Source organism: Micromys minutus (assembly GCF_963924665.1).
Source record: "Micromys minutus genome assembly, chromosome: 10".
Taxonomy (NCBI): Eukaryota; Metazoa; Chordata; class Mammalia; order Rodentia; family Muridae; genus Micromys; species Micromys minutus.
In genome coordinates, this window is record NC_137979.1 from 66388560 (window position 1) to 66400489 (window position 11930).

The window sequence follows — 11930 nt, forward strand, 5'->3', positions numbered from 1 at the left end:
GGTTAGAAGCCCCTCATAAAGTTTAAATATTTTCTACAACATGTGGCTACCTCCTGCTTTTAGTTTGTATTAGGTTGCAGAGACTGCTGTGGCTACTTGGGGTGGAAAATAAGGGTGGTGAGTGGACATGGTTATCCTGGCTTAGATCACCCTTTGTACTTCCAAACAACCTTTGGAGTGGGGGCAAATTACAATTCCCACTGACACCAGCTGCAACAGTGGCTCAGAGAAGCCACATGGGTGGAGGACCACCAGGATTCCATTTTGAGGGCTGGTTGATATAGCAAGTTAGCTTTGCCTTGAATGATGGTGCACACCATTAACCCCAGCATAGAAGAGGCAGATGCAGGCAGGCCTCTGTGAATTGAGCCTGATATCTATCTATATCTATATTATCTATTTATATCTATATCTGTATATCTATATCCATATCTCTATCTATATATATCTGGCAATTTCAGGGCCAGCCAGGGCTATACAGTGAGATCCTATGTAAATAAATAGCCAGGGTGGCCTTAGCTTTGTAGTAAAATATATCCCTAACATGAAATTTACCATTTTAGTGTTTTTTTTTTCTGTGCTGGGGATTCTATCCCAGGACATTACATAGTTCAGGCAAGTCCTTTCCCACTGAGCTACATCCCCAGCCCATTTTAACCACTGTTTAGTTATACTAAGCACATTGTGCTAATATGTAACCATTACAACCACCAGCTTCTAGAAGTTGTCCATCTCCCCAAGCTGAAACCTTGTGTCCACTAAACACTGACTGAACAATTCCCCTCTTACAGCTCTGGTAGCCCCCATTCAACCTTTCACCTCTGTGAGTGCTCATTTTGGTCTATTGTACTTAGCGTGATGTCCTCGAGACTTATACAGGTCAGAGTTGGCTTCTTTATATAAATATGTTTGTCCATTTATCATGTATTCAGCTGCTAGGACTGTTTTGTACAGGTTTCTATATGGATGTTTTGCCTTATCGTATAGGAAGGGGTGGAATTAGAACTCACACAGGAGCTGTTTGACTGTTTGAAGACCTTCAAGACATGGGTTGTATCTCCGAAAAAAGCTTGCTCTGTAATTTGCAGAGCAGTTTGTGTGCTGTGACATCATTCCCCCTTCTCTGGCCTACAGCACAATTTCAGACAGGAGGTCCTTTATTTTAGAAAATAGAGAAATTCCAGGCCATGTACAGAAATACCTTTGCACAAAACAAAATTTTTTAAAAATCTCCATTGATTATAAAAAGTATCCCTTTTGCAGCTTTCTCTGGTGCCAAAATAAAAATGTATCTAAGAACTGTAAATATGGATGGACCATATTTATCTCAAACCAAGGGCTTGTATGAACAAACTCTCTATTTTCTCTTCCCTTCTATGGAGAAGTAAATAGAAATTAACAGCTGGGTGCAGAGTGGGTGTGTGCTGGCTGGTGACTCACCGAAATTCATCACCATACTCCAGTTGCTTTCTTGCTATAGAAAGAACATCTATTTTAAGCAAAACTAACCTGTGGGTGCTCTAGAAGTACCAGAGCCCTGCCATAGAATCCATTTTAGTGTGAAGCTGCTTTCAGAGCTCTTGCCACTTATGCCCCACCCTGGCCCTGCCAACACTTCTCATCATACACAGCTAGGTAGCCCACCCAACCCCTGCCTCACCAGGGCACCCACTCCTCCATCTGAAAGCCTACCTTCAAGCTTTCTCTACCTGGTTTCTGCCCACAGTTCGCCCTACTCCACCCACACTCCTTTCAAGCAGATCAGCCCAGGTGGGTCCACAGCCTACTAAAAATGCCCGGTGCTCTGAAAGTTTCTATTATGCCCCACTGTACCTCTGACTGACATCCGGCAGCCACTGGACAGGGCTGTCCCTATGTGGCCCATCCAGATGTTGCTGACATCTGCTGTGGACCTCATAGTGAGTAAAGGTGGGGCTGGAACACCACTGTAGAACAATTATCAAGTGCCCATGATCCCTACAGCCAACATGATGTCCCCAGATGGCCAGAGTAAGGAGGTAGACACTGAGTGAGATCTCTTCACTACGGATTTTCATGGCCAGGGAAGAGGCTGCTTCAAGCATGTGCATAGTAGGGTTTGCACATTATGTCTCCTCATAGAGGTTGGCTGTGCCCCTGGTCCATGAGCTTCTGGACAAGTGCTCTCCAGAAGCTCCACTGTAATCTAACTGGAACTGTGAACAGTTTTCTCTTGCAAGAAATACACCTGGGGGACCAAAAGGATAGCACAACGGTTCATTTAGTGAAGGAGCTCGCTGCCAAGCTGATGATCCTCAGAACCCATGTGGTAGAAGAGAACTGACTCCAGAAAGTTGTCCACTGACCTGCACACACATGCTCACCCACTCTTCCACACCCACCATAGATAAATATATGTAAAAAAATGTGGAGATTATTCACTCATCCTGGGGCCCTTTCAGCAGCCAAGTGTGACTGAAGGAGAGGCCAGGATCATATTATAGTCATGTGAGGAGTCTGCCAGACCCAAGAAGCCAGCTCTAGTGGCAAGCATGACAAACAAAAGTGTGGTTCTGAGCCAGGCTAGTAGCACCAGATGTCCAGAGAGTGGGCACTCCATGGCAGTGCCCTAGAGGAATGGCGGTGTTCATCCCATTGCCTTTCTTCACTTCCTCTGCCAAGTTACCTGCAAGCTCACACCCCCGTCACCACAATTTTCCTGCCATGACGTGAGCTTCAAACTGAGAAACAAAATAAACTCTCTTCCAATGATGATGATGATCCATTGCTTTTGGTCAGGTATTTGCTCACAGTAATAAGGAAATTAATTAATAAAGTCTCCTATCCATTCTTTGTTCCCTGATACGCTTTTGGCAGAACAACTGAAATGAATGATGAGATCTTTTTATGCTATCTTGGGCCTTGTTAACTTTGTTTTTACCCCTTAACTACTGAATCTCAAAGTCAACCAACAATTGCTAGGGACAGAACAGAACAGTCAGACCCTGTCTATAAGAAGATTTTTGTTTGATTGTCTTGTTGTTGTTTTTGTTTGTTTTGTTTTTAGTGATGCTAAACCTTGCTTGCCTTACAGATCTGGAAGAGCTTTTGAAAGGAAAGTGAAAACCATGGTTTAAGAGTCTGAATGAAGTCTTCCTATGTGGGTGGGGAGAAAAACACTCCCAGAAGCTATACAATTAATTAGGTGGAAGTTCAAGTGCCAGAGGTGGGGTACCTCCTTATTGTTGCTGGCCAGGGAGGCTCCTAAGGACCCCAAAATTAGAGTGGCTACTGCCAGTCCTAATGTCTGCGTGTCAGAACTGAAAGACAAGACTAGAGCTGAAGACACTGCATTTTCTGATTTCAAGATGCGAAGAAATCAAGCTTGACTGAGCTGGTAACATCCTTTCTATTTGTTGTTTTTCTTACTACTGGAAGGCACCATGTAGGCTACTAGGGAAGAATTGTTGTCAATAATCCTGCTTGGTTTTGGATTGCCATGACAGGGAAGAAGTGTCCACAGTGATGCAGCTGTAACACATTCAAATGATCACTTTCTCATTGAATTTATGCCACATACACTGGTACAAACCCATGTTTGCTATTGTAACCAGTGTGTAGCCAGTGTGCCATAAAAAGACCATTACAAAGGAATGAACACCTTACCTTGACGTCTAGATCTCAAGACCAAGATGGGGCCAAGGAACAGAATTCCACCAATTGTTGAGAATGAAATCCCACCAATCCGGAAGCTTGCCCCAAGATCAGGCCACAAAATTCTATCAATCTCAGGCCTCTCTGGAAAGCTCCTCCCACCCCCTAGAAACTCCATATCAAGCCTGCCATCTGCCCAATTCCTTAATGCTTCTCAACCAAGTAGAGGCAGCCACCTTCTTACCTCGTGGTTTTCCACCCAGCTTCTTTGTTCCCTGAAATAATGATCCCGAGACTTAATATTTCATAAATAAATGATTTGGCCAAAAGGATTGCTTGTTCCCAGACCAGCTCATAACTTAATTACCTGTTTATTCAATTCTAAGTCCTGCTACGTATTTGGTTACGTCTCCTCAGGTTACGTTTATTATATTCTATGAATGCCACATGGCTGATTACCTTCTCAGTTTCATGAATCTGTTTCCTCAGAGTTCAGGGCAAATCTTCCCAGCTTCTGACTCTTTCTCAAAATCCCACAACCCCTCTCTGCCAGAATGCCCACCTCTTTTTCCCTGCCTCAGCTCATTGGCCATAGGCTTTTTTAGTTACAGGTGAATGCTTTTGCAAAGTGTACATGAGATTCTCTCTACAGCCCTCCTCCTATGTTTTCCCCTCCCAATACATTTTGTGTGAGGTTTGTGGTGCAGTGTGACTTGTGGTAACCCTTGGTTCCTGACTGCCAAAATGCCTCCCAGAGCAGAGCTGTAACATTTTCACGGGGGAAACGTCCCTCTGCCAGAGCTGAGCTATAATACTTAAAACCAGAGCAAAAAGCTTGTGACTGGAGATGTCATAGGCTCTAATGGGAAAGTTATTATTATTGCTTTGTTAAATGGGTGTAATAAGTCTGTCAAATTGTCTTCTGAACATTGTGTTTGTGTCTATAAATTACTGTTTTTTTGTTAGTCTCAGTCATTAAAGTAACTTCATTTAGCAAGACATAGGTATTGTAGAGATGCATAACCAGCCAAATACTGAGAAAAATTGACTGTTGCTATGGCATAGTGGTCCTAATTCTCAGTTAAAAATAGCAACAAAAAATTAACCATCTACTTCATACCATATTCTCCAAGGCCAAGGGAACATCAAAGAAAAAGAAACAGAAAGAATTTAAGAGTCAGAGGAAGCAAGTAGAGTATTGCATAATTTTTGTCATTAATTAAAACATTCCCTCCTGGAAGGAAAGAATGGGGATCCTAAGATTCATGAAGTTCAAGATATTTTAAGACCCAGGACGTTCATGATGGTTGTAAGATCCACAAAGCTCCTTTCAGGGTTATCTAAGCAGCTAGTGCTTCTCGGGGTAGAAGAGACTCTTTTGAGGAGCTGCAGGCTTGCTGTGCAGGGAACTTCATCAATATAGCTTTATAAGTTATCTGAAGCAGCTGTCTCTGAGACACTCATGCACCCATTAGCATTCCATGTTGCTAATGACAGCAACAACCTCTTTGTTTCATTAAGTAAGATGTGTGAGGTGTGGAAAACTATTAATTAAGGTCAAAGTCCACCATGACCAGATAGCTTCTGGGCTCAGCACAATATGAGAGACTCCCTTCTTTAGTGGGGTGTCTCCTTCTCTGACCTTGTCTAGGGAATTCTAAGCCCTGACACGTGCCTCTACCCATGGAATGTCACATAGTTAGATGTCACATAGTTAGATTGCAGGGTCAATTTCCTTTCTCCTGATAAGAACCTGTTCAGTCAGCAGCAGAGATTCCTGGAATGCTTTCCCATATTAATGACCCATTTTGGTACCCTAAGCCTTCAGCCAATGACCTTTGCCCCTCCTGGATGTTCTTACACTCAGTCCCCCAAAACTGTATAGGCCTTGGATTACCTCAAGTAAAGTTGATCTGCCTTCTGTTAGCTGGTCCTGGTGTGGTCACTACTTCCCCTGCCCCCGTGGACTATATCAGACGATCCACAAGAGAAGGGAGACCCACAGTGAGGAACCAATGTTTTGGTCTTCAGCACCTAATTTTGAGTGAACAGATATTTGTTTACATCTTCTGGGGAAAAGTCATGCAACTCAGGATTAGAGAATGCTCTGGGGCACCACTTGGAGCCTACCAAAGTTACCAATAGTTTGAGGTTGCCTGTTCATATGGAATTTTTTAAAAATTGCAAACAAAAGAAAAAAATCAAAACAATAGAGATGTCTTTAATCAAACAACTGTAATTTTTTCTCAAGAATGAATAAACACAAATGATTTATCTGACAAATTACGAGTATTCTCGTTATACATAAGAGCATGGGTTTTGAAGATAACGTCAGTGAAAAGCACATGATAGAGTTTGCATATTTGGGTTGGTAAAGTGGCTCAGTGGGCAAAGTGGCTCGCTGCCATAGCTGATGACCCGTCTTTGATCCCTGGACCCACATAGCATGAAGGAGACAACTGACTCCTGAGTAGTTGTTCTCTGCGTTCTACATATCAACCATGGCACTAATGTGCACATGCATAAGCACATGCTACACATACATGATGTAATAAAAGCTGTGAAAGGAGCTGGAGAGATAACTCAGAGGTTAAAAGCTTGTATTGCTCTCGCAAAGGACCTGTTAAATTCACAACACCTTTGTAGTACAGCTCACAACTGCCTGTAACTCCAGTTCCAGGGGTTTGTGATTGCCCCGACTTCCATGGGCACATGCACTTACATGCACCTACACAGAAAAATACATGCAGTTAAGATAAAAATAAACTATTACAATCTTTCTTTTAAAGATTAAAAAACAATTTATAAGGAAAATATGCTCAAAATATGTTGCACAATTTCTTTTCAGTAAAAAATAATTTATGAGCCAGGCGTGATGACAAATGCCTTTATTCCTAGTGCTTGGGAGGCAGAGGCAGGCAGATCTCCATGAATTTAAGGCTAGTCTGGTCTACAAAAAGGATACCAGGACAGCCAGAGCTATTATGCAGAGATATCCTGTCTTGAAAAACAACAACAAAAATCCAAAGAAGCACAAAGAATTTACACACACACACACACACACACACACACACACACACACACTCACATGCACAATTTTCTTGAGACAGGGTTTTTCTGTGTAAACCTGGTTATCTTGAAACTTGTTGCTGAGACCAGCTGGCCTTGAATTCAGAGATCTGTTTTCCTCTGCCTCCCCAGTGCTAGGTTTAAAGGTGTCCAATTGGCACCTGTCTGACCTTTTTTTTTTAATGGTGAACTGCACTATGTACACGGGGAAGAGCATGATCATACATATATGTATTATTTAATAAAAAGCTATAAAGCAGCAATTTGAGCTATAAATGACTGCTCCAGATCAGGAAGTTGCTAGCTGGTTAAGTGGGTAAAGACATCTGTCAGAGATACATGTGGTGGGAGGAGAGCACTAAAGGGAGCACCGATTCCCCCAGGCTTTCCTTTAGGATGGTAGGAAACAGCATCACTAGAAATAAAGGCAGTTAACTTCATGATGGCCAATAGCTCTCAGATTAAAAAAAATGTTTTTATTTTATTTTTATTCTTGGAAATATATTTTCACTGGGGAAGTTGTTTTCTTCTGATTATAGTCTATTAGTCTATCTTTTGGCTTCCAAAGAAAACATATGTTAATGCTTTTTGACATCTTTGCTATTCATATTACAGACTTCCTTTGCTTTGGGTATTTTATTACTTCGCTGCTATCAGCATAAGAATAGACATCTTTTAATTTACAATGTTTCTGTAGGGCTAGTAAGAAGGCTCAGCAGGTATTTGATTCATTTCCCTGTAGCTACTTCCTAAGGCTCCCAAAGGCTTGTAATTCCAGCTTCTGGGGCATCCAACACCTCTGGCCTCTCCAGGCACCCGAATTCTTATGTACATGTACACATACAAGTTTGTGTGTGTGTGTGTGTGTGTGTGTACCATCCCAGCACCTAAGAGACTCAAGCAAGGAGGATTAAGAGTTGGAGGCCAGCCTTGGCTTTAAAGATGCAGAATCAAACAACAGTAAAGTTTCTGGGACCTTAAGTCAGAGGGATGGTGTGTTTTATCAGTGCAGGTCAGTCTTTTTTTTTTTTTTTTTTTTTTTTTTTTTTTTTTTTTTTGAGGGCTTAAACTATGAAAGGTTTTATTTTTAAAACAAAGCAAATGCACCAACTCGCATCCAAACACCACAGCAAGCATCTATTTAGTTTTTAACTGTCAACTAAAAGCCAGAACCATTTTTAGAACTCCCACTGCTCATGGGGACGTGGGTTCATTGTGTGTTTGCAGCTGTGTGGAAATGCATGTGCAGTGTGAAGAATGGAAGAAAGGGGCTGTGGTCACTCTTTGAGACCCTTCTACCCACTCTGTGTGCTCTTGTCCTGAACTCCTGAATCAACGTAAATGTACAAAGAACTTAATATCAAAGAACACTTTCAAAGGCCAAAAATAGATTCAAGATCAGGGCTAAAGTTACCCTGGAGTTCTGGGGGTGGGGTGGCGGTGTTCTTAAAAGCCAGACTTCATGCATTAAAAGACAACTAAATTTAGTCACATGTGCTTGTCGTAGAAAAGGGAACCTTGATTGACAGAGGCTGGTCCTTCCGGATGTGCGGGAACTCTCACATTTGCCTTGCCACCTTCATCTCAACCGGCTTCAATCATTTTCTGCGTCACTAAAAGTCCTTCCTGAAGTCCTTGGCCACACACTTCAGATTTTACTTCAGATTTTTGAATGATATTTTCCCAGTCTCATTATCATCGAAGCTTGAGGACTTTTAGGATTTCTTCGGTGCTCCTCCCCACCCCCCGAACATTTTCCGAGTCATCACTGTCAAGAAGTTGCTAAGGTTCATTTTCCCTGTCCCTTCCTTATCAATTTCATTCATCATTTTCTGGGTTTTCTTCTTACTTGGGTTGGGAGCCTAGGGCCCTCCTTGCTCCCTTTAGTTTTTCGATGTCTATAGGTCCAGGTCAGTCAGCATCAAAGAGACCAATAGCCGTCTGGATTCACTATTTCTGCTCTTAGGATGTTCAGGCTTAGGGCTCATCATTTTTCTCTAACCACTGGATGTCATGTTGAGATTGAGGCTATTCTGAATCGAACTTCACAACAATGGAGAACACGCTGCATTGTCTCCGTTCTCGCGGTTCCACGCCCTGACCCGCTTCCTGCTCCATTCCAATCCTTGTCAGTTTGTGTCTTCCTCCCATTTTCTGGAAGTCTGCTCATATCTTTACAAAAACTTCTCCTGCTGTTTGTCATGTCTTTTAACCGGTCCCTCAATTTTCCTTTCAGTTTCTTCATGCCATAGTATCAGTAACTTTTCTGGTCCCTTATTTAGTGATTCTCTCCTCTTGTGTGTTTAATTTACATATACGTCCATTAAAATTCCACTCCAAGCTGGGCAGTCTCTGAGTTCAAGGCTAGCCTGGTCTACAGAGTGAGTTCCAGGACAGGTATCCGGAGAAACTCTGTCTCCAAAAGCCACACCTAAACAAAACAAAACACCAAACAAAAAGCAAACAAACAAAATCAAGCCCACCCCAATCCCCCAAACCCACAGGTTTTACTCTGAAGCTGGGCATAGTGGCACATGCCTCTAATACCACATCCAGAAGCAGAAGCAGATAAATCTCTGGGAGTCTGAGTCCTGCATAGTCAGAGAATGCCAGCTTACCCAAGATTAAAAATTCCTGCCTCCATCTTGAGATTTCATTGTGCAACTATTGTTTTTTAACAGAAACAAACTTCTTTTTCTTCATCTGTACCAAGTGTCTTGGGCACTTTCATCTTCCCTATAGATATTTTCAAGCTTGACTTTAAAAATTATTTATTTTTATGTGTGTGAGTGTTTTTCTAAATGAGTGTAGATGAACCACAGGTATGGAGACCAGAAGAAGGTGTGGATCCCTAGGAAACTGGGGTAACAGGCTGTTGTGATTTGCCATGTGGGTATCAGGAATTGAACCTGGATTCTCTGATACAGCAGCAAGTGCTCTTAACCGTTGAACAACCTCTTTATTTTTCTTTTTCCTTCTTTTTTTAAATGCAAACTGCAAGCTCCCAATTTTTCTTTCTTTCTTTCTTTTTTTAACATTAAAGGCATAACTGTCCCATTATGCATATCTGAAAATGTCAACAACTGTCTCTATTCATGACCTACTGTTGTTTCCTTGGTGTGTTAGCTGACTTGGGGGTGCCATTCTATTGCCAGGTTCAAACAGTGGAAAGTTAATCTTTGTAATTCTCGAGAGTGAATGTCTGAGAGCAGACTGACAGAGAGTTAGGGGTGGCAAGGAATCTCATGTTTCTGGTCCGTGGAGAACTGATTGCCTGCTATGTCTGACCGTGGCTTTTTTCTGAAATATGCAGAGGCACAATGAGAGTAGGCTTTCTGGTGTCTCTATTTATGGAGTCGCTTGCTAATCCCCCTCAATTATGGCCCCCACCCCCATGAGATCATTTAATATTAATTACATCCTTTAAGGCACGGTCCCTAAATTAGTGATGCTGGGATTAGCGACTTCCATCTGTGAAATCTGAGGGAACACAGAGCTTTCTGTCTACAGCTCTTGGATAAGGCAATCTTGTGAATGATTTTTCAACCCCCATGTGGCATTTAAAAATGGACTTTGGGGTATGGTGGAGAGATGGCTCAGTGATTAAGAGCTCTGGCTGTTCTTCTAGAGGATCCAGGTTCATTTCCTATCACCCTCACTGAGGCCAACAACTGTCTGTAACTCCAGTTCCTGGAGAGCCTACCGCCTTCTGACCTCTATGAGCACTAGCCATGCACATGGTGCGCAGATGTACATGCAGACAAGACACCCATACACATAAAATTAAAAAAAAAAACACAGCTGGGTGTGCTGGTGAGTGCCTTTAATCCCAGAACCCAGGAGGCAGAGGCAGCTGGATCTCTGTGACTGTAGGCCAGTATGGTCTACAGAGTAAGTTCCAGGATCACCAGGGCTATACAGAGAAACCCTGTCTTGAAAAACTAATAAAGAAAAAAAATAAATTAATTAATAGATTTTATTAAATAAAAACTAGACCCTGGGCCTGGAATACAAAAACTGTTCTGTGATTTTTACTTTGGGCAAGAGTATCTCTTTTGAAAGCCCAGAGCTGGCTCCTTCATTCTATGTATACATGTGTGTTCCATGGCACTAGGGTGAATCTAACATGTATCTTCCACAAGGTGGGGACAGAGCAGTTTTACTGCATTATAAGCAGTATCAGAGCAATGGGTATAGCCAGTTGCCCTGAATTTGCTGCTGTGGTGGGACCTTCTGGCTAGCAGGGACTAACATGCTCCTGAAGTCAAAGTTGCTCCTTTTCTGTGTAGTTGAGATATCCTTTCATCCAGTATTCAGCCATGTTGTCTTGCCCATCATGACTCTGATGTCAAGAACAAAGGGCAGAAGAAGTTTTTAGTGTCCTTCTCTTGGACTGACAACCAGCATATAATATTCTGCTTAATAGTAACAAACACTCAAATGTGGTCACGTTGGCACATTTCTATAATCCTAGCACTTGGGGGTAGGGACAGGAGGATAAGGAGTTCAAGGCCATCCTTGGGTACATCATATGCTAGAAGCCAGTCTATGATACAAGAGAACCTGTTTCAAAAAATTACATAAAGTATATAAAGGTTTAATACTAACTAATACATATACACACACATACACATACATACATATACACATACACATACATATACATATACAGGTTCTTTCTTTTTTGTTGTTGTTGTTTTTTTTACGTTGGAAAATAACTTTATTTGTTCTAGGACATTGGCCAGAGTCCCTTTAGAACTTCTGAAACTGCTTCTTGGTGCCAGCAGCCTTGGTGACCTTGAGCACATTGAATCCAACAGTCTTGCTCAGGGGCCTGCACTCTCCAACAGTGACAATGTCGCTGAACTGGACATCCTTGAAACAGGGGGACAGGTGCACAGACGTGTTCTTGTGACGCTTCTCAAGGCAGTTGTATTTCTGGCTGTAATGGTGATAGTTCTGGCAGATGACAACAGTTCTCTGCATCTTCATCTTCGTCAGGATACCAGACAGGATCCAATCTGTGATGGATACATTACCATGAAGAGGCATTTCTTGTCTGTGTAGGTACCCTGGACAACCTCTTTGGGCTTCTTGAAGCCTAGACCAATGTTTTTGTAGTACTGAAGGAGTTTTTCCCTGCTGGTTTCTCCCAGCAAAACATTCTTCTTGTTTTGAAAGATTATAGGCAGCTTTTGGTGAGCACACTCCATCTGAATGTCCGCCAT

At 42.2% G+C, this 11930-nt stretch overlaps 1 pseudogene across 1 annotated transcript; it reads right to left on the reverse strand.

Moving 5' to 3' along the window:
* Positions 1 to 11454: 11454 nt before the first annotated feature.
* LOC308425287 (small ribosomal subunit protein uS17-like) lies at positions 11455 to 11930 on the reverse strand (annotated as a pseudogene). The gene has a single exon. The product of its transcript is annotated as a small ribosomal subunit protein uS17-like (transcript).